At 36.4% G+C, this 24000-nt stretch overlaps 1 protein-coding gene across 11 annotated transcripts in view; it reads left to right on the top strand.

Annotated features, from left to right (window-relative positions):
* WDR72 (WD repeat domain 72) overlaps positions 1–24000 on the top strand; it is a 294043-nt gene that overhangs the window by 261091 nt on the left and 8952 nt on the right. The window lies entirely within an intron of this gene.

Raw genomic sequence — 24000 nt, 5'->3', positions numbered from 1 at the left:
AAACCCACTCCAGCAGAGGATAGATTTGAAAATATTCAGACATCTAGCCCTGTACTATAAAATTAGCTATAAACATTTAACAAGCAATATTGCAGAAAATTGAGACTCCTTCAATAGCAGATTGGGTAGCTGTGCAAACAAACAATGTTCCTAAGGAATGATTTTATCTTTTGTAAAACAAAAAGTCAAAGGTCACATTGGCCCTGCCCTTGAAGAAGACATGTGAGATGTGACCATGTGCTTTGTGACACTGTGTATGATGAATAACTCTGACAAGCTAGTAAACAAATAGTGGAGAATATGTGGCATTCATGGGCCCAGTGAGGCATTAATATACTCTACAGCTAAAGTTATAACTCTAATTTTGGATATATAGCTTTGTCACCAATATGAAATTACCTGAGAGTGACTCTGTCTATGTGTCTTTGTACATAATAGTGTACACACACACACAGAGATAGATGTAGAACAATTCATTTGGGGATACTCTAAAAATGTCAAGTGACACTTATGAAGCATTCCAAACAACTACACTCTGTCCTTTCTCTGAATACACTCAGCAGCAGATGGCCGAATGGTCACTTCACTTCCTTCCCCACCCTGATCTCACAGGACCATGATACTAAATGGAGACCAACTGCCAGACAGGGTCAGAAGCCTCCTGCCCAGCAGACTGTGTTTGCATGTCTGTGTGTGTGTGTGTGCGCGCGCGCGCACGCGTGCATGTGTGTGTCTATTCTAAGTCTTCCTCCATATCAGAATTATCACCCTACATCTATTTTTACCAACCCCTTCATTGATGCCTTTCATTAGCAGAATTCTCTTCAAGGGAGTTTCCATCTCTGGTTCCCTGCTTTCTTTGTCCAGACCATCTAATGTTTGAATCTTAAAGTAATTATTTTATATGGTGACTCTATGATTCATAAATGGGATTTTAATCTTTGATTTGTATATAGCATTATAATTGTGTGTTTGCACAGGGAAGCAAATTTATGGTAATAAATGTGTCCAGCTATACCCTTGGGAAGGGAGATAGACGACTTTCTCCCTTTACCCATTTCCTTACTCTGTACATAGTTGCTTAAAGGCACTTTCCCCAAAGAAGATGCTGAATGGAGGAAGGTGGAGAGTGCGTTTGATTTTCCAAGCCATGTTTCACACAGCAGTCACAATGATCTTTTTAAAATGTAAGTCTAATCATGCCACTCCCTACATAAATTATTTTGATGTTTTCTGGTTGCAATTAGGATACAATACAAAATCCTTAATGAGTCAGGCCTTCTTCCAGTCTCCAGACTAGTCCTAGCTCCTTCCTGCCTCAGGACTTTCACAAACTTTCACAAGGCACCCATTCAACCTGTTATCTTTCTCATCACCTACTCTTCACCTAATTTCTGCCCATCCTTCAGGTCTTACTTTAAAGGTTGCTTCCTTAGAGAGGCCTAACCTCCAAGCTTCATTATTTTCACTCCATTATTCCTTCTCATAGCATGCTGTGATTTTCTTTCAGATCACTTATGTGTAATTAGTAATTATTTGTACTTTTTAGTGTTTATGTATTTATTGTTTGTCTTCTAGCAAGATTCCGAGCTTTATAAGTAATGGAGATCACGTGTGTTTTGTTTGCCACTCCATCCCCAAGATCTCTATTCCAGGACCTTTTACTTAGTAGGTGCTCAATAAATATTCCTTGAATTAATGGTGCTTTAATTCTCTCTTCTTCTTGATTTATAGCACTTCTAGAATGGAGTCCTATTTATCTGAGAAGACAATATGTGTACAGAAAGTCTCTATTCCTTTTCCTAACCATTCCCTATGGAGGAAGTCAAAATGTATCTTTCTCTCTGTTGGACCAGGGTAGGATGGGGCTTTGAAGGGGAAGACAGAGTATATTTTATGTTTAATTTAATGCTTAGTAAGTAGAGGTATGGAGAGAATTTTATTTTTCAACCTAGGCTCAGAGACTCTGATGAGCTCTCAATTAATATTATTCACCATCATCGTGCTGTGGAAGCTCAGGCTCAGCAGGTAGCTTGATGAGCCAACCAGAAATGGTCAAGACCAAGAGTCTGCAAACTACAGCCAGTGGGCCAAGTCCAGCCTACTGTCTGTTTTTGTCAATAAAGTTTTATTGGGACACAACCACCACCCATTCCACCACCCGTTAGGTTATGTATTTTCTGTGGCTGCTTTTATGCTACAACTGCAGAGTTTAGTAGTTACAATAGGGACAGAAGGGCCCACAAGTCTAAAATATTTACAATCTGGCCCTTTAAGAAAAAAGTTTGCTGATACTTGGTCAGGACCCCTGAGAGGGGGAAGCAACTGTAGGACATCATGTCTCATCATGCCTGTTTCCTCAACACTTACAACAGTACCTGCCACCAAGCCATATTCAATAAACAGTGATTGCATTTACTTAAACTTAAATTTTCTGGTCTAATTGAAATTCTGATTTGTGGAGCTTGTATTACTAAGGAGGACATCAGCAGTTCACCCCGGATGATAACTATGTATCTTCATGATTGCAAAGTATCTCCGTGAATGAAAAGGAAAGCACATAATGACAGAAGGGACAGATAACTCCGAGAAATCCTAGGACCTAAATCTGGGTCCTAAGGCTTAAGTACTTGAATTTGGGAATATATTACGGAGTTGGGCACAAGAATAAGGCCAAAATCTGGGCAATAGATCATGGTTCAAGGCTAGAGCATGTTTGGTAGGAACAAGCTGGTTCCTCAATCAGGAGCTCTGTGGTTACCTATTGTAGGCATTGGAAAGTAGGGGGAAGAGAACAGAATAATCATGAACATCAGGTCCTGAAAGGAAGGAATTTTGAAATCTATTATAACAACAGACTCTTTGCCATCAAAGAGTTTACATCTAGGTTGAGAAAAAAAGACATACAAGGAGGAAACATTTTGACATAAAATATTAAATATAATGAGTTATAGAAACTTTTGTCAAAGGCAAGGATTATAGAAGGTCAGGAAGTGGAGAGAGGTACATGGACTCTAGCTGCTTAGAAAAGGTGTTAATTGGTAACTTTCCTTTCCACAATTTTTTTGGTGGAGCATAGGAAATAGAGATAGGAGGGAGCATTTATTAAACACCTGCTACATATGCCGGGTGTTGTGTCAGGTGTTTTAAATATAGTATCTAATTTAATCACCATGGAATTGCTAAGGTCAATAGTTCCCAATGCTGGTTGCTAACTGGAATCACTTGGGCTGTACCCACCCCCCCACCCCCCACCCCCATTCTGATTTAATTATTGTGAATTGGGCCAGACATAGATATGTTCATAAATTGTTCCAGGTGATTGTAATGTATAGCAGGTTTGCAGCCTCTGGTGTTTAAGATAATTTTCTCACCATTGCTTCTGTGGAAATCCTAACATTTGCTGTGGAGGAGAGAGAAAGGCTGGGGAGATGAAGGATATGCCTAGACCTCAAATCAGAATTCAAGTAGCCTTGATAGACTGGTTAGAGCTCTGTCATTCAGTTATGAAATTACAAAAATGATCTTCCCAGGATCTCTCTTAACCTCTTACTTTATTCACTTGGATCCGAGTCACTAACTTCCTGACTCAGTATCCTTTACAGTAAAATAGAAATGCAGATAACTTGATCCCTCAAATGTTGCTCTGTGTAGAAATAAAACACAAACTAGTCTTTTAAATGATCTCTGCCTTCATATCTCGTCACACTCACATATGAAGCTAGATGAGCCATTACAAATGGCTCAAACCAAGAGTGTAGAGTGGCTCAGTGGGTCTCAGATTCATGCATGCCTCGGAATCACCTAGAAGGCTTGTTAAAATAGATTTCTGGGCCCACACCCAGAGTTGTTGATTCAGTAGGTCTGGGGTCAGGCCTGAGATCTGCATGTCTAACAAGTTCCCAGGTGACACCCATGCTGCTGGTCCAGAGACCACACTTCAAAGACCAGTGGTGTTGTGGGTGCCAAGGAAGACTGTGGAAGCAATGAAGACTTGATTTCCTAGGGTCCCCAAAATATTTATATTGTTGAATGAATAAAATGCTGGATAAATAAAATGTTGAATGAAATAAAAATCTCTAAGAACAAATAAAGTAACATTGTCCATACTTAACCGCCACAAACTGTTCTTACCTTTTTTTTGCTTGTGTTTGTGTTCTTTATGCTCAGGGCACAGCTATTGGTTCTCTTTCTTTTCTAAGTTTCCCCAGATTCATTCTAGAGCTTTTTACCTGTCATTCCCAACTTTCTCTGTGTTAGGATTAAGAAGATGAACACAAAAATGTAAGCATTATTTGCATTGCTGTCTATGCCAATCTCTCTCCGTTGATTTTGAATTCTAAAAATGTCTTCTGTAACCACTTAGGACTTATAAGTCCCTTCTAGCAAATGGCTTTTCCATTTTTCAGTGGCTTCTTTGAATATTATAATCACTTATAAACAACCAAACAATATGTAATGTTTTACAATCAAGCTATACATTTTCCCCCAAAAAAATACAGTTCATGACATGGTCAGAAAATCATTAGCATTCACGTCAGATAATGCCCTCAGTGCTTACTTTTTCACCTCACCCCAATTCCCATTGCCTTTATAAATTAGTAAACGGAGCTTATCAAAGATTAATGCCTTGCTTTCTCCTTTTGGTGACTAACTCTCTCTCCTCAAAATCACTCTCTTTGAAGTCAGCCAAAATTCTGCACATGGTCCAGATGCACAACAGGAACTCCAAGCCCAGTGTATGATGGAAACTAACCTTGCGGCGTGATAGATCTCAAGTCTTCACATCAGGCCTGCTCTGCTTACTCCACAGGAGGAAGGTGGCACTGGCCATTTCTCTTCTATTTGGGAAGTCTTACCTATGAAAGATACCTTACCACAGGTACACATAGAAGGAAGGTCAGGAATATGGTGCAATGCTAACATATAATACTTTATTTAAAGAAAGGAAGATGTAGGTAGGAGATGACCAGCACACAGTTCTAAACTACTATAGGGAGTGAGCAGAGTTGTGAATGCCCTGTGATCATTTTTACACTTGCCGTTTTTCATTGGTTGCCTCACATTCAGTATAGACTTATACAGCAGACAAATCTAAGTGGTCAGTTATAAAGAAGTCAGGTAGCTTATCATATCAACCTTGGGAAATCAGTGACATTTGTCTTTTTTTGCTGCCCAACATTCATTGCTTCCATGCGAGCACCCCATTTTCTTTGGTGCATTTCTTCAGAGACAATAAATTCATTTGTCCTCCCACTTCAGACACCATAGGCATGCCTGAAGCACCTACCACTAGATCAATTCTCCTTTCATTAGCACAGTATGGCCAAGGGGTAGGCAGGTGCTGGTAGCTCAAGCAACCAGTTAGTCTTCTGAGGCTCACAACTAAGCTGAGGGAGGCAAGGGCAGAACAAATGGATGAAATACCTTCGTTCCAGGCATGGCATCCAGTGAAGATTAATGCAGTTCTTGCTACGAAGAAATTTTAGCTGTTCCCTGTTCCTGTCTACTCCAGGCCTGTTTTTTCAGCCTTTTTACTCTGTGGTGAGTATTCTTGTAAATGGTTGATGTTTAGTGCTTAGAACCACTGAAACCAGAAATACAGAAATTACTAGTGAAATAGAGATTGATCACCACTGGGTGCCCTACACACACCTCACACAGCGCCTGGCACCCTGTCAGCACTCGTTGTTTATGGAAGTAATGATATGATAATAGTAAAGCTTCAGTTATTCTGCAATATTAGAGCATTAAATATTCATGCAACTCATTTCTAACAAATCATTTACAGACGTTTTGATGAAAATACCCATTCTATTTGTTTAAATTTTATGTTTAAAAACTGTATTAACAATCTTTTTTGTCTATTTTCTCACATGATGATTACAATTCTTGGGGGACTGAGTGTAGCCTATTGAACATCAAATCATGAATTCAGATCTAAGGCCATGTTCTTCCTCTAAAATGGAATCTCTGTGACTTAACAACTCTGAACTTGGATTTTTTTTTTTTATTTTTATAAATGATGTCCCACAGGACTAAATTCAGAGTGGAGTAATTCAATTAATTGCTCGAGGTTTTTCCTTACAAGAATAAGGTATATCTTGCCATTTATTCAAATCTACTTTTGTGTCTTTGAAGAGCATTTTAGAGTTTTCCTCATATGAATTTTGGATATTTCTTTTTATTTTTAAAAATTATTTGTAAATAGAGACTTCTTTTTATGTCTTCTAACTAGTTTTGTTTGTATTTTTGAAGACTATTGATTTATATACCATGCTACTTTACTGAATTCTCTTTTTGCTGAAATAGTTTTTCCATAGATTCTTTGGGTTTTCCAGATATATAACTGTATTTTCCAATAAAAAGTGGCTTTTCTTCTTCCTTTCCAGTTACTATGTGTCTAATTGTTTTCATTTGGCTAATTGCATTGATGAATATTTCCCACACAATGTTATATAGTAGTTGGAAACAGTGAGCATCCCATTATTTTCCTTACTTTGATGGGAAAGTCACTAGTGTTTCTATATTAAGTAAGATTTTGGCTTTGGGGCTGAGGCATATATATTTTATCATATCAAAGAAATATTCAACAACCCTATTTTATTAAGTGTTCTTACATAAATAGGTGTTAAATTTTGTCAAATGAGTTTTTCTCTATTTCTGCTCTGGTAGTTGTCCATTTGCCCTTTTGATCACTACCAATTTTTCCATAAATTATTTATTTAATCTAGATTTTCAAATTAATTTGTATAGAGTTGAGCACTATCACCTTTTATGATTTTTTAAAATTTCCTCTCTATTGATAGCTATTCCCTCCCTTTCATTTTTGACTTTATGTATTCTTGAATTTTCCCTTTACTTCTTGATTAGGTTTGCTAGTGGGTTGTTGGTTTTATTGATTATTTTTTAAAAAATAGCTTTTGGATTTCTTTCTTGGTTCTTCTGTTTTACCGTTCTCTAACTCATTATCTTTATTAATTCTTTCCTCTTGGTTGCTTTGGGTTTGCTTTATTGTTCTTTACCTGCCTTTTCCAGTTGGATATTTAATTCATTTTCACTTTAAGTATTTAATGCTATAAAATGTCCTTTCATAACTGGATTAATTGTGCATTGATTTCACAGATTCTGTTATGCTTTCATTATTGTGATTTTGAAAACGTTCAATTTTGTATTGAACTTCCATTTTGAGCCAAGAATTATTTAGTAATGTGTTTTGAAATTTCCAAGTGGAAAAATCTTTTTGTTTTTTGCTATTCTTATTAATTTCTCGTTTTATTATATTGTGATCAGAGAATATCGTCTGTGGTAATTCTATTCCTTGGAATATTGAGGGGTTTACTTTGGAGTTTAAGTTGTGGCCAATTTTCATGAATGTTTCATGTGCCCTTAAAACAAGGTGTGCTATTATTGGCATTCAGAGTTTGATTATTAAGATCTACCTTATTGATTTTGTTGTGTAAGTTTTCTATATACTTGTCAATATTTTGTCTCCATCATCTGTCTTAGATCGAGAGGGATGTGTTAAAATTATCTATTATTAGTTTTTGTTTCTCTTTGTACTTCCTGTAGTTTCTGTTTTAGTAAAGTGGCTGTGTTATTAAGTGCCCACGTATTAGCAATTAAAATAACTTCATTGTGAATTGTAGCTTTTAGAATCATAAAATACCTTCCTTTGTGTCCTTATTTAATGCTCTTTGGTTTGCAGTCCACCATGTTCAGTAATATTGTGACTGCTTCTTTCTTTTTATTTATTTATATCCTGTCCTTTCTTTTATTTTTAATCTTTCTTAATCTCTGTTTTTAGTGTGTCTCTCTTATACAATGTAGTGTTAGATTTTACTGTTAGCCAATGTGATCACCTTTTCTTCTAATAGGTTAAGTCCATTAATATTTATTGATAATGTTGGTAAATTTGTGCAAACACACAAATACATGAAATGGTATATATACTTTCACTGTGTGGTCTATTTTACTTGATTTTCCTCAAAATTTCTCTCCTCTCTTTCTGTCTTTTTTTTGGGAAGAGGAGTGGGAGACTATTTGGGAATGTTTATTTTTTGTTCCAATGCTTTAACTTTATGCTAATACCTTTATATAATGTATATATATATATATTTTTTTTTTGCTATTGCCAATTGGTTATTAACTAAGAGCAATATTTAAATCTTTGCTAGTAATGTTTCAGCGCCCTCTCTCCCAGCACCTAATTTGAAATAATAATCTTTTACTCCTAGGTAATACTTATGATGTTATCAATGAGCTTATGTTGGTTTTTTATGCACTCTCCATATCCTTCCAGTCCCCTCCACTTTTTCATAGTTGTTCTATCCCTGCATTGTCAGAGCATATAGTAATATTTCTCTAACCATCATTTAGTCTTAGTCATACAGGTAAATGTATATTTACCTCTTGTTCTTATGCTGATATTTCTTCAGTTATGCTAGTTGTCTAAAGCTCATTCTCTAGTAGATCCCTTAGGAAAGGTTTATTCGAATAATTTTCCTTAAGTTATTACATGTTCATATCAGCTTACAACCTTTATAGTTAAAGATCAATTTTGCTGGATAGAAAATCTTAGCTCAAATTTTTCCTTCCCTGAATTTTCAAAACCTGTTACTCCTTTATTTTCTTGGGTGAAGTGTTGTCATCAAAATCTTATGACAATCTAGTTTTCTTTCCCTTATGAGTAACTTGACCCACTTCTTATTCTATTTCTATTTTGAACTTTGTTCAAATTTGTCATATTGCTAATGTCGATTAGTTCATATTAATGAGATTTCATGGAGTATGTATTGTAAAATACCAAAAGCAAGGTACTACTTAATATCTAAATGTACTTGCTAAGATCTTGGCAATCATCAAGCCTCTGATAGGTTATTTCAGCTTTTACAGAGGAATCAACCATGTAGTGATCTGATGAATTTTGTGATCTACTGTATATATAGGGGCAGGGGGAAGAGTGCTAAAAATATGTGGATCAAACAAGATATGTTTTTGCCTATGGCCAGAGTTGCATATAAAGTAATTTTAATTTATCCTATCTTACTTTATAACAAAAACTTTATGATTTATGTTTATGAAACATGATAATGAACTGAAATAAATATATAGTTTTTTCAACTTTGTGAGTAATTAGGATGGATATAAGCGTGCTTTTTTTCATGGTTGAGCCTGATGTTCAAGGAAAAGAGTTTCTTGTTATTATTTGATATGGTATTTATGGTGCTGTCTACCCTAGAAATGAGAGAGAGGTGGAATGTCAGTAACAAGTAAACCACTGTCCCTATGTTTTAGTTTTGTGCTCCATCAAATGACCACCCTCCAGTAATGTTTTTGCCTTTGATGGGGCTGAGCTGGATTAGACTTTCAATTTTAATACAAGCATATTCTTAAAACATAATATGTGACTAGAAACCAGTAAAAAGCCTGGCAATCAAAGATCCTACCTAAGTGGTGGTGAAACAGCTGTGCTTAGTTTGCTTGCATTATTAGAAACCAGTTTTACTTCTTTCCACATTCAGCACTTTTGATAGGAAAAAGGAGAATTATGGATGACTTTGTGCAGGATTTTATTTGGCTATGGATATCATTAAATGGATACAAACCCACCTGCCCCCTTAAACTATTTTTTAAAAATGGGCTACTAACATTATCCTCTAGAATTCTACAATTTTAGGTGAAATTCAAGATTATATAATTATTTGAAACATTTTTTTATTATTAAGTCAAAGAAATTTTAAATATTATTATATTGCTGGTAAAATAAAGTGCCTCGATCTGAAGGCTGGATATCTGATTGCCAATTACACACATTTCTAGGCAAGGACATATGTAATAATAGTAATAATACTGGATTTATTTAGGCTGTCTGCTTTCTAGCCACTAGTCTAAGTAGTTTGCATGTTTTAACTCATTTAATTGTAACAACAATTCTATGCATCTGATAGAATTATTACTATTAATCATTATTACTATTATTATTATTTCATAGATGAGGAAACTGAGACACAGAAAGATTAAGTAACTTGACTATGGTTACCCAGTTTGTGGATGAGCCAGGATTTTAAATTGGCTATTTTACTAGCATATGGATAAATTTCCATAACAACGAGCTACTTGTCTTTCAGTTGTGAAAGCTGTCTTTTTTAACAGAGTCCTAAAACTGAATAGGGATCTTAAACAGTGTTTGTCGAAGGAAACATTTATAAGAAACTAGCCTATTACAAAAGAAAAGCAATGTATGTAATTCTTTCAACATCTAATCATTCTATATCTTTCAATTAAATCATCACTCTTAGAAGTAGAATCCCTGTATTGCCAAGTACAATCCTTGCCAAATATCCAGACACAATCATGGACTTTAAGGATTACAAGTCACATAATAAAGGATAATGACCTAAAATTAAGCACACCAATATAGAAAGCTGGGACTGCCATGCCATGTATAAGTCAGCAATCTATTAGATTTAATGTGAGATTAAGGAGCTGCGTAACCCGCGATTATGCTGTTTTTCATTAAGAAAAAATGTGATGAAGTGCTCAGTAAAATTCTTCCTTCTATTTACCTTTGTTAATTGGACTGAGGACTGCTTAAACATCTTTGAGTTGGAGCTTATAAGAAGACGATCCCAGCTGTTTTTCAAAGCTTAAGGCAGCAGGCAGACAACATGATCATGTCAAGACTCATGCAAAAGCCTTAATCCTACTTTTTTCCATCAACCGGTTACTGCAGCCCAGTGTTTAACCTTCTAAGTACTAAATGTGCTTTGTCACTGCTTTGGTAGATTTGCTACTGAATTGTTATTGTTTAATACTGTTAGCTTCACTGCCATTAAAAGATCTTCTCAATTCCCACTGCCTTTGGATACTGACCGTGTTACCAATAGGATTCTCAGTATTTTATGCCTCAAGTTAACGATAGTCAGTGGTTCACTACACTTCCAAAATGTCAGATAGAGAACAGTGACTTGTTTGTTCATACATTCATCCACTCATTTATTCATGACAAATATCAAGCCCTTTTGTGTCTTTCCCCAAGCTCTGCAGGTGACATGGGAGAGCAAGCATCAAGATGGTAGCCAACTAGCCTTCACAATCATAGCATCTCAGACAGCTCTTTGGACCTCATTGTTGAAAGTAAATAAAATAATTTAGAGTTCTCTTTTACTTTTTCCTCTAGCTACATTTTGCTTAGTCCAAATATCCAGCATCTTAACCTTTGAACTATCAGCTGTAGTTTTACCTAGGTCAACAATATCATACTTAAAGAGTAAAGGTTAAATGGTCAAATTAGCTCTCCCTACAGCTGCACATACTACTTGGATGGTGATGCACTTTCTTTTCTCTTTTCCTTTGGAGGGTGAGTAGTAAAGGAAAAAGGAAGTGGCTCTCTGATTTGTCCCAGTGGCAGTGAGCAGCCAGCAGAAAAGCAGACACAGTTAATGCTCAGCTGCTCAGAGCAGTCAAGCAAGCTACCAGGTCACAGCTGCGCCTCTTGATGTTTTCTGATTGCACCTACTCCTCAATCTGTGAACTGTTTTCTGGACCCAGATTCATCAAGCACTGCTGCTTTAAAAACGCATGCAGGCAGACATCCTAGGATATGCCATTATAAGCTGCTGCCAGGGCATCTTCTAGGAGATAAATGGAATCCGTGTGAAGTAAATTAGTGTGAACCAGTCAATCTGAGTGTCAGCCTTGAGCCACTTCCATGGATAACTAGCTGGGTGACTGGAGGCCAGGTTCTTCTGCCATATGTGGGTTGGAATCTCTGAGATTCTGTTCCACGGGACGGAGAGAAGTTGGGGGCTGTTTATTCTTGGAAGAAGGCCAATTTTATCTGTGTTTTAGATTTGCCAATGAAATAGACTTCTATAGCATTTATGTTTACCTTTCTACTCTGGCTGTACTGAATGCCTCTAAGTTGGACAACTTTCCTGTGGGAAATATGAGAGAAATACCCTGGAAAGAGCTATGTCCTCCTCACTTGAGCTGCCATTTTGCTAGCTCCAACTGTGCTGGGCTTGGTCTGAGCCTCCTAAGATCTTTCGGGTTTTAAAACAAAGTAATAACCATGATTTGGCAAAACAAGTTTAATCCAAATCTCCTCTCCCTATTTGTTTTTTGAGGAATAAATCTGTGTGATCTTTAATTCATGAAGGGAGGGAGGTTCTGTGCAAAGCCTGATGATCATGGTTCCCTGTAGATACCCAGTGTGGAAAATTGAATTTTGGTCATTAGAGGAGCGGGAGAAAACCTCTCCATTGCAATAGAATGAAAAAACCTTTTTAAAGTAACTTAACTGTTCCATGGAAAGAATTTAGAGACAGAAAAAGCATATGAACCAATAGAGCCATTTGAATTATTATTTAATATGATTAAATGGTAAGTGTAAATGGTTCTATTATGTAAAAATCATGTTTCCATAATTCAGTATTCCTTTAGAGATCATAGTCTGTTCTTACATTAACATCACAAGAATTCATTTTCTCTAGTTAAATTATGACAAATCACCTTTATTTCTTTTTTCCTTTATTACATTAATAAAAATTTTTATCACCTCCCTCTCTGTAGAATGAAATATCAATGAGATATGATTAAACATAGACTGAAAATGTATAAAATAGAATGAAAATAAATTTAGACCCCATATTTGGGGGAAATTTTTTAGAGCATTCTCTCCCCCATCTCCAGGAAAGCATTTTTCCTTTCATAAAGAGAAGAAAAAAAAAAACTGTTGTGGAATAAAAACTTGAGCAAAACAATAACAGTTTAAATATTCAACAAATAAGTTTATTTTCTTTTATTGGTCACCTTTCCTAGACTCATGTGTCCATAAGATAGCTTTTGAGTACTTTATGTGAAGGTACCACCATTATGGAGTCCATGGAGACACATTCTATATATAAGATACATTTCAGTATATAAAGAGTGTCTGTGCATGTTAGCATGAATCACAGCAAAGATCAAACCAAATGCTTTAAAAATTGAGTGACTCTTTCCTTGAACTAATGAAACAAAAATGGGATGTCCTGTGAGAACAAAATTTGTTTTATGCCTGTACATTGAGTTCAGAGAAATGAAATCCCTAGGGTAAATTTAAATTTATGATTTATGAAGGTAAGGAAAAGAGAGTGGAAATCAGTGAATTTTCCCTTCTGTTGTAGGGACTAGGTATAATATTTTACAGTGTATGGCTCCTATTTTATAAAGTTCTTTGAAGGAAAGGGAAGTGAATGTTGTATAAATGATGCTTTGGCCTAGAGATCTTGCTCAGCATGGTCCACCCAATGTCTGCATAACCTCATTCAATGCAGAGAAAGCAGACTTCGCTAGCCATTACTGTCCATGAATAAGCTGTCCCATGAGCATTAGACTTATCATATTTGTGGAACACGCATACTATATATGACTTTCCAACTGTCTGAGACAAGCTAAGTATGACAGAAACTGACGTATTGGTTCAAGCCTACGATTCTTCTAACCCAGGCTTCTGATTGCAGCACTAGAGATCCCATCATAGAGAAGCAAGGTTGTCCTCATTACATCAGCCTCAAAATTTCAAGATATGTCTAAAATATCTTGCTTCTCTATTAATGTACCCCAGTGAAGTAGTCAGACACGAGAACAGAAGAATGGGATAAGAATAACACAGGCCAAATAAAGTATTAAGAAACACAGAAGAGGGGAGAAAAATTAGTTAAGGTTTGCTAGGTTGATAAAGATTACATGGAAAAGGAGGCATTTGAACTGAGTCTTGAATAAGGGGGAGTATTTTGGCAAGCAGAGAATTGGAGATTGGGGTGAGAGAGGATCTCTCAAGCTGGGGATATTCACAAAGGCACCGATGTAGAAAATAAATGGCATATCCAGGGGGAAATGAGTGGTCTCATCCGGCTATAGTATATGATGTCAGAGTCTAAGATGGGGAGGAGTGGGAGGGGGCCAGCATCTAGCGAGAAACCTCTAAATGTGAACTAAGACTGTATCATGAAAGGCCTTCAAATCTGTGGCTCCAGAATCCCCCACTGCTGATTGAATAGAGGTGATTGCAGGTTTTTCTACACAGAAATCTCATGATCAGACCTTGGTTTTAGGGATATGACTTGTCTCAGATTAAAGAATTACTGGACGGGGCCGGCCCCGTGGCTTAGCGGTTAAGTGCACGCGCTCCGCTGCAGGCAGCCCGGGTTCGGATCTCGGGCGCGCACCGACATACCGCTTCTCTGGCCATGCTGAGGCCGCGTCCCACATACAGCAACTAGAAGGATGTGCAACTATGACATAAACTATCTACTGGGGCTTTGGGGGAAAAATAAATAAAATTATAAAAAAAAAAAAAGAATTACTGGACGGACAGACACATCTTATCAGGCTATTAAAATAGAGGAGTGACTCTGGTAATGGAAAATAGGATGGGGGTATAATCATCTTGAGGGGCTGGAGGAGCTAGAGGTGAAAAAATGGTGGTGATATGTATCTATAACTTCTTGGCAATTTTACAAATATTGGTCACATTCTTCTTCTGATTTACTTCCGTACTAGACCCTTGATCTTCCTAATTTCTTCTTGAGATATTCTGATATTATATAAACTCTCCTCCCAGACCCTTGGTTGGCCTCTTAAATTCCACTACAATCACTGGAGACTCATGCGGGGTTCCAGGTGCAGAGGCCTCCTGGGCTCACTTGCTGATTTTCTTGTGGTTGGTTTATTATGTTGATTATCCCCTTCCTAAAGTGCTAGCCTTCTGTTAACCATTTGCTCACATTTTTACATTGGCCTGATGTCCTGGAGTCATAGCAAATGATAGCTCAGAATCATGTTCTTGTTACTTATACTTTAGGTCATGTTGCCTTTAAATGTTTCCCAGAATTTACTACTATACTGAAATGTGTATGTGGCATATATTCCCACTGATTCGGCCTATAATTGTCTTTTATACTTAATCTAATCAGTCTAACATTTCACAACTCAAAAACCCTTAATGTTGTCTATAGTCCTGGAGATTTTAGCATGTATTCTTACAAACGATTTATAACAATTTGTTATGAGGAGTATTTTACACTAATCTAGGACACTGTTTTATACTGTCTTATCTAGAAATGTCTATTTATCTATTGCCTTTTGTTTCCTATTTCTTAGTCCTCTAATTATGATAACATCTCTTTTGTATTGAACTGATTTTTCTGAAAGTCTCAGATTACAGTTGCTGTTTTTCCTTTATCCACATGCATGTTTGCTCTTTAAAACTTTGCTTTCTTTAGGTGTGTTCTCTTATCCTTTATTTATAGATGTCTCTGGCTTGTCTAGTATCAAAATGAGACTCTCTACTACTTATCAAGGTCATTTCTATATTTTGACCATCATCCCTTAAAGATATTAGTACAAATACTGCGTGTTATGCAGTGACACAGCTTGAGGACCTGAGAAGGCATCTTTTGGTTATTTATCCCCCAGCAAAATTAATATTTTGAAAGCAGTGGCTACATTTTATATGCGTGACCATAAGAAGCAATCAATGCCAACAGACCACCTATGTTTCCTATGTCTGGTATGAGTGCACGCGTGGGGTGTGGGGTATGAGAGAGTGATGCTTGCTGCTGATTACATTATAATACAGTGGGAAAGCATGTTGTTAGCATTCAAGCATGTCTTCTACTCAATTTCAGTAAGTTCTCAAGTAGACTCACCTACCATTTTGATGTCATTCAAATAAAAATGAATCACATTCAGAACCACCAAGCCTAATGATACAAAACATGGTAACTTAGACCTTTTCTTCCTTACATCTGTCTTAATGTTGACAAAGAACTAGAAAACAAAGGCGTAGTCTAGATAATTTGATTTCCTTATTTTCCATTTCCTATCCAGGAGATGAAAGAGCTCTGACACTTGACTAACCATCTGAGACAAACGTTTTCCCTTGAGATAGAAACCACTATCAGCTGGGAATTGAAGACTGCCTGCCAACCATTCTCCCCATGCTGAGGGTGTCTTAGGTTCAGCCTGTGGAAAGGTTGCTGCTCTTACAAATTCCAAGGGTAGTGCCATTTGACAATTTCTTCTCCCACTGATTCAAGAAGAAAATGCTCTAGGTATTTTTCTTTATGGATAACTGTAGACTTTGCTGTGGTTTAAATCGCTCTATGCTGTGAATCCTTAAGTTCGTATATAAATCATGTTTATCTCTAGTCTCAAATGCTAACTTGATGCTCTTTTGATTGAAGGGTCTCTTTTGTTTTCCTGATGTTCTTCTAAATTTTCAAATGCAAGCTGGGAAGTTTACTATAAACTCCTCTTAGAATTCTCCCCCTACTGACTGTTCTTCAATTTATCAATACGTGGGGAATCTATTCATTTTCTTCTTTGGAATCTATTCCTGCTTGCAACTTCTTGAACTTCCGAACAGTGAAGTTAATGCATTTCTGTATTTACCATAGGATTTGGTCCTTATGAGAAAAGTCAAGTGACTTTTTCAGAACCTAAACTGCCTGAAGAGTGCGAGAGTTAATTTCTATACATTCTTAGAACTCATTCATCATCTATACTTCCTTTTGTGATGAAGAGCTCCTTTCAGATAAGATGTTCCTGAGTCCCTTTGTCTTGAATAATTATCTCCCTAGTTTGATATAGAAAGCTATGATTGAGCTTGCTGATTTGAACAGTTTATTTCTTGCATCTAGGAATTCTTGTCTTTACCAGATTGTAGATAAATATAAAAAATAAAAATAAATAATCTTTCCCTGAGTTATTTCCACTTTGAATATTCAGTAATGCTCAAGGACCAAAGTTATGGAAATTATTTTGATTTGATGTGAAAAAAGAAAAAGGTGCCTGCTTATCTACTCAGCACCTCTCTCCTTGGAACACTGCTTGCCAAGGAAATGGTGCTCTAAAGGAGCACATGAAGAAATCCAGGCAAACCTCTCATTGGTAACTGAGAATTACCCTTTTGAGGGGTGAGGAAATGCAGACAAAAATGGAGCAAAAGTTGCATCATTTCCTATTATTTTTCTTTCTTACTTCCCAACTTACGTATTTCATTTGTCATACTCTCTCCATCCTGCATCCCAATACGTCTCTACACTCTGTTTCAGTCTGAGAGTTTTGATAATTGGATTAGAGTTGGTTTTCATGCCAGACTTGACTAAGACAAATGACTTCATGGGTCTGATCCTTACATATGAGAGGAATAGAAAGAGTTGGAACTCTACTGATTCTCCCTTTAAGAGATTTGACTTGAGGAAAACACAATTCCACAGGAATACCACACCTATCCAATACCCTGTCTGTTCATTTGACAAACAATAATTGGGATCCTCTTCATGGCTAGGACCCCGAAACCAAGGTGGAGCCAGTCCTTAGAGGAGTCTAGTGCACATGTAGACTACCTGAGCCAGACTATCTATCTTCCAGGCCAGGACTTGTCCACTGCAATTGTGCTTCTTGCAATTATTACACGGACGCAATTAATTTAGTTTAGGATGATTCGTCTTGTAAGGAAGTTCATATCTGCCAAATTGATTGATGAAGAGAGGGGATTTTAAAGAAATTAATAGCATAAATATGATTCTAAGAAGGGTAAGGTGTAACATTTTTTAAAAGATTTGGTTTTAAAGATTTTTTTAAACCATTGGTCAACATCTGATGGATGCTTTTCTGTGCCAAGGAGTCACCTTGTTTGTTCTCAGGATTGGCCATACTGAAGCCTCAGTCCTTTCTTGGTCATCTTTCCATAGGGCTGTCTTACCCTAGCGTTGTAGCTACGCACGTACCTCTCTGAAGCTGCCCTGATTTCCTCTGTCCCTCAGTCAGACTGGGCATTGCCACTTGTAGGAAAATACCAATTTCACTCAATTCAGAAAGGATCTCAGAAGTCCTCATTATTTCCTGGGCTAGTATAGTAGCCACTTATCCACTTGGTATCCTGTTCAACGATACAATGAATGGTTGGTTGGTCTCAGATTCTTAACTGGCAAATATTTGGGTTTCAGAACCAGAAGATATCAAGCAGGTTGTCCAGTCCAACTCTTTCATTTTATAATTAAAAGTACCTGAGCCCAAGAAAGTGAAATGACATGCTCAAGGTCACACTATTAGGAGCAGAGACAGAGTTAAACAACAGATCTTCTGGGTCCTATTAACTGAGCTTTTTTCCAGTACAACATATTCCCCACCTGGGAACTCAGAAGTTCATCTCTATAATGAAATTGTTGATACTCATTTTTGTTTCAATTATTACATATATTTGGGTGCTAACAATGAGGAATTTTGTTTTCCAGTCAGAAATAAAGCAGGTAGGATCTCCTTCTTTATGCAGACTGCCTGTTGGCATTAATAATAGATTGTGGGGGTGTTTGGGTATGTTTGAGCTGTAAACCCTAGGCCTGACCTTAAGATTACTCCCTTAAACTACAAATGAAATTAATCATTGTTTTCTTAATTCTTAGGAACCCTCATTAGCAGTTTCACAGCATCATTTCATAAGTGCTCCAAATACCTGCCTTGTGCCTCGCATTAGGCTAGAGATGTACTTGCTTGTTTGTTAGCCTTACCAAAGCAGCCCATTGCACAAACATCCTGAATAACAGGGGAATTTCTATATCTGAGTGTAATACTGCATTGTTTACAAAGATTCAGTAAACAATATACCTCTTCTCATTAAAATTTATCTTCCCCTGAATTAGTTGGCTGGTCCATCCCTACGTCTCATCTGTAGAAGTTAGCTATAGATAGATTTTTTTTTGCTTAGACCAGATAGTCAATAATTTGATCCTTTTTTTGTGTGTATTATATAAGTGTATGTGTATATATATATGTGTATATATATCCCAAAATATTTCAATAAAATAATTTCAAATATATACATCTAGTAAAGATACCAAAATAATAGTTACTCTTCACAGCATTTTGGAAAATTCATTTTTTCATCAGTTGAAAAATATATCATCCTTTAAAAAATTCATACTAGAAAATGTCACCCAGAAAATAATATTCCATGTCAGATTATAATTGCAGGAAGATAGCAAAAACACATAAGTTTAATGTTAACTCATATTGCTGAACTTGTCCATAAAAGTTATTGCTTAGATATAAAGAAGCATTATTTTATTTTTCTGAGCATCTCTATACGATTTTTTTTTCCAGTTTCCAGTCCACATTGGAAAAAAGTAAGCCTGAACTCTGATGCAGGATGTAGCTATTGCTATTCAAATATAATCAAGAGATCCTATCACTTGATTATCTCAGTAGATACTCTTAAAGTAGGGGTAATATGTACATAGCTCTTTAGCCAGATATGTTTTCCTGATAAGACATCTGTCCAGAGAGAACCACTTTGTAAACTAAATTTGGGATCTGTTCAAATGACACCCTCTTTGTTTACAAATTTGGTGTTATCACTTAAAGTCTTTTCGCTGGTTATGCCTCCCTCTAATTTAAAATATATTGCAGTCTTTTGTGATCTGTGAGTATTGCATTAGTATTTACTTCTACCTGAATTTACTGTACTTGTTCTTTCTTCTAAAGCCTCTAGAAAGATTTTTTCAATTGATTCATAGTGACACCTTAAGATCGAAAAGATTCCTAAATTATCAACCAAACATGTGATCCACTCTTGGCCACTGTATTAAGCTAGTAGATTTGAACTCAGATCTGTGACTTCTTTTTCACTGCTCACTCCACAAATCTGAGCAGTCTTTTAGTCTTTCCTGACCTCTGCAACCTGTATATTATTTTTATGCTTTTGCATAAGATACAATTGAGACTTTTGTCTGAGTTTTATCTGCTACTGCAGTGGTTAATTCTATTCCGTTGACCAACGTTTCAAACTGTTATATATTTTTTAATGATTTTATTTTCCATATCTCCAATACTTCAAAAAAGTTCATACATATGATGGATGAGATCTATTTTTAAATCATTCCTAAGTAATTGTATTGAAAACATTATTTGGTCTGCAGATTTTATTCACACTGTAAATGATATGGATTTTTAACAAGGGCTCTATTGATGCTACAGTACTGGCCTAGCTTGGAAGAACCAGCTGCTGTTTAGAGAAATGGATGGAGATTTTTTTCAGGTGGGCATTCTCTTGTTGGCGGTGGAGGGACATTTCTTGAAGTTGTTTCCTGCCTAGGCCTAGCCGCCTTTAAGAGTTAATACCATCTTTTTTCATTGATGAGAAAGGAAGCAGGGAATTTTTAGAGGTTAATCAAAACCAAAATAAAGAATAGAGGGTGGTAGAGGAGCATAACCACTGATGACCCTGTCACCACATTTTTTTTACAGTGAATCCTTCTAGAGTCTTCGTCATACAATCTTCTGGGTTTCTTTGTTAGGTGTTCTTAAATGTGGTTTAAAAACTACTGATTTTGTATTGTCTATAGTTGAACCATTCATTTCTTTAGGATCTAGAAGAATTATACTCATAGTTGAATATACCATAGTCAAACACATCCATACAAAGTACGTGGACTTCTCCCTCTATTTAGCTACCAAAGATATTACAAAGATGTTTAAAACACTGGTCTTTTTGTTGTCAATATTTTGAGGTGTATGATGAATAAATGGAACAGCCTTACGTCTCTCAACTATAGAACTGTCAAGAAGAGTTGGTCTTTTTTGCCCATCACCCGCCAAATGCAGACTATTTCAGAATCCATTACAGAAAAAATAGTTGATTTTAAGTTAAGGATGATCCTAGCAACCATTTGCACTATATTGATGTCAAAAGTATCTCTCTGCCAAGCTCTAAAATGCATCTTCAAAAACTACTGAAAATATCCAAGAACTTTAGTGATGAGCTACAAATGGACTTTGGTATTGATAAATAAAAGTCAATATGTATAGTGAAAGGACAACTTACTGTGATAAATGGGCCCACCATCAGTAAAGATCAAATTATTGACTATCTAGGCCAAGGAAAAACCTGTCTATAGCTAACTTCTACAGGTGAGAAGAATTAGCCACAGCAGCAATTTAGGAAAAGCTCAAAGAGACATGTAAGGAGAATTCATTAAAAATACATACAAAAGTCAGCAGCAACATTCTGTTAACAAGTACATTTGTGGCGCTCGGCTAATGTATTTCTTTGGCCATGCTTGGGTTCACACCTTTTGCTTTTGCCTTCAGTGAGCTCCTTTTGGGCTACCCATATTTTCTCTCAAGGAAATCTAATTCAAATATCACTTCCTGACTACCCTATTACAGGGGAATTACCTCTGCACTCCTAAAACCATGTCACTCTTGGAATATTGTTTCTAATGCTCCTCCTAGTTACTTTTCATTTACCTCAGCTAGATCACAAGTTGTATGAGGGCACATTAAAAATGCCTTCATTTTTTTACCCCTCACATAGTCTAGCACAGAGCTCTACCCACAATAAGCACTAGATCAATATTTGTTCATTTCAACGTTTTTGAAATGATTCATTAGAGAAGCCTTGGTCATGCATCATGTCAGAGTTTAATGATGAAATATCACAGGAAACACTCAAAAGAACAATTGCAAAGATTAGCCTATTAAAAAAAAAAGTGGAATGGCGGTAATTAACCTCTCCAATGTCTGTTGTTCCCAGTTGACAGAATGTAGGCATTTCTTCTATAGTAAATTTAATTGGATGCTCTGTAAACTACCCAGTAAAAATGACAAATCTTGTACCATCTCAAATTGAGAACCTGAAGTATAATTAAGCAAAATATCTGAAGAGTAACCATCTCTACTCTCCTACCCCCACACAAACCACACCCTCCAAAATCAGAGGTAGAGACAAAACTAACTGCATGGTACCTACTAGTGTGAGTCCAATGAAGATCATGCAGCTAAAACTACATCTAACTTTCTGGCTTTCTCGAGAGGAGTGGGATTTCAGTTCATCCTGGGACCACTTTATTGCCACTAAAAATGGTTGTAGATCTTTACTTCGTCATCCTAATACCATGATCTCTTCCTCTTTGAGGCCCCTGTGTCTACAGCAGAGTGTTATTGGAGGAATGAATAAATGAATGAAAGGATGAAAGTTTTAAATTATGAAAGAACAATGTATGGGATGACAAGTATAAAGCGTTTGCCCAAATAAACACAGATGCTACCTCATTAGCTGTCATTTAGATTTAGCTGTATAGTTAATTCCCCATTGTAAATACCAATGTAAATATTTCAGAAAATTAACAACTAAGAAATATAGAAATAAAAATTATTAAAACAGGCCAGGAAATCTTGACTAATATAATAGTATTCTACAACTTTAGTGCATTTAATTATTTCACCTAAAATTTCACAAAAATCTATGGGTTCAAAAATAATCTTACAAATGTGACCTAAACCAAGGAAAATTAAGTTAATGGCAGCTATACCCATAACCACTTTGGCCATACGTGTCCCTTCCTCCAAATCACAGACTAATCCATATTACCATTTTGCAAATATGCATCCTTCATCTCAAGTGGGCCTCAACAAGAAACTGAACAGATCTACCTGAAGATAATTCAAAGTACATATCCTTGGATCAGGAGTATATCTAGCATGGTACATCTGCTTTATTCATTTGTTCATTCATTCCTTCCACAAATCCTTTGAGAATACCTTCTAAGGCCCTGGCACTGTTATACACCCAGCACAGAGAGGTGAATGAAACAGACATGGTACCTACTTCCATATTTTTTTTTCAGAATATTCAAATGCACAAAATGAAAAATTGGATTCATTTATTTAAAATCAGATTTTCACACATTTTTTTTTCTCGTATTTTGTTCCCAAACAAAAAGTTTTAGAGAAGCAGTGAATTCAAACTCCATGCTCTCACTTCCACAGAACAGAGAAGTACTATGTGTGTCCTGAGAGGGTTGGTGAAACCGTTGAAGAGAATACTTTGACCAGAATTATGTTGCTAGTCTCCTTTAAAGTGTATATATGTGGGCCCCAGGTTATGATCACGAACCCTGTGCACACCCCCATGAAAACAAGACGAATGTGGGAGGTGTGGAGCTCTACTAATGCTGCTTGGACCTTGAGAGGAACTCCTTTGTGTCACTTATTGAATGTGTGAAGTAAGACAGGCTCTAGCATCTGCATTTGTTCTCTCATCTCCTAATGGGGGGTTAGGAACAGCAGCCAAGACCACGCCCCTGTGCCAACAAACATGTTATTTCTCGTATGACATATATTTTCTTTATTGCATTTATAGCTTACAAATAATATGTTGCATGTGTTATCAAGACCTGAGGAGACAGTGATAGTGTCTACTGCAGCAATTTGTGATAGACAGAATTCCAATGTAGTCAATAATATACATATTTATGTTGTTTCGCTTCAGACAACTAAGTATGACATAATTTATATTATTGCAGGCTTGCTTTGTTTTGTTATTCACAAAGTTTCTTTGTGAAGACAATGTCCACTTATCCTGACAAATGGTTCCTGAACAAATGTAATATGGTAATATGTTACTTATAAAGATAATTTAGACCAAGTATTACAACTTGTAGAAAAATGTGGAAACTCAAGTCTATGTTTCTCTAGCAGAACTAGTGGTTGCACTGTGTTTATAGGGAATTTTAGATTCCTTTGCTAGCTTTGGTTTCTGTTCATAATTCCTACTCAGAAAATAATATCTCCTGACAAGTTGTCTAGAGACCTACCATCCGCAACACCAGCCTTCCTTATTATCATTTGCAATGTATTCATTCTATATTTCAAAATTTATTTTTATAGGGCTTTTTATTTGGTGTTTGGTACCACAGTTTTTAATTTGATGAAAGAGAACCAAAATGCATAAAAAGTGTTCATCAACTGTGATTTGTGCGACAAAAGGAACGACTGCACCAGCCTAGAGCTGGTCTTTCTAATTGACTAGCCCGAAGTTCTTCTCTCTGTGTCCTGTTGCCGTTAATTGACTATATTGTTTTAGATTTATGCGTTACAAAATACGATTTCTACTTTGAAAGGATCACTTTGTTACTTTGTAGCTTTTAAGCTGATGCCATGAACTTATTT

Source organism: Diceros bicornis, chromosome 5, assembly GCF_020826845.1.
Source record: "Diceros bicornis minor isolate mBicDic1 chromosome 5, mDicBic1.mat.cur, whole genome shotgun sequence".
NCBI lineage: Eukaryota > Metazoa > Chordata > Mammalia > Perissodactyla > Rhinocerotidae > Diceros > Diceros bicornis.
Note: the sequence above shows the minus strand (reverse complement) of the source record. Positions and strands in the feature narration are given on the sequence as shown.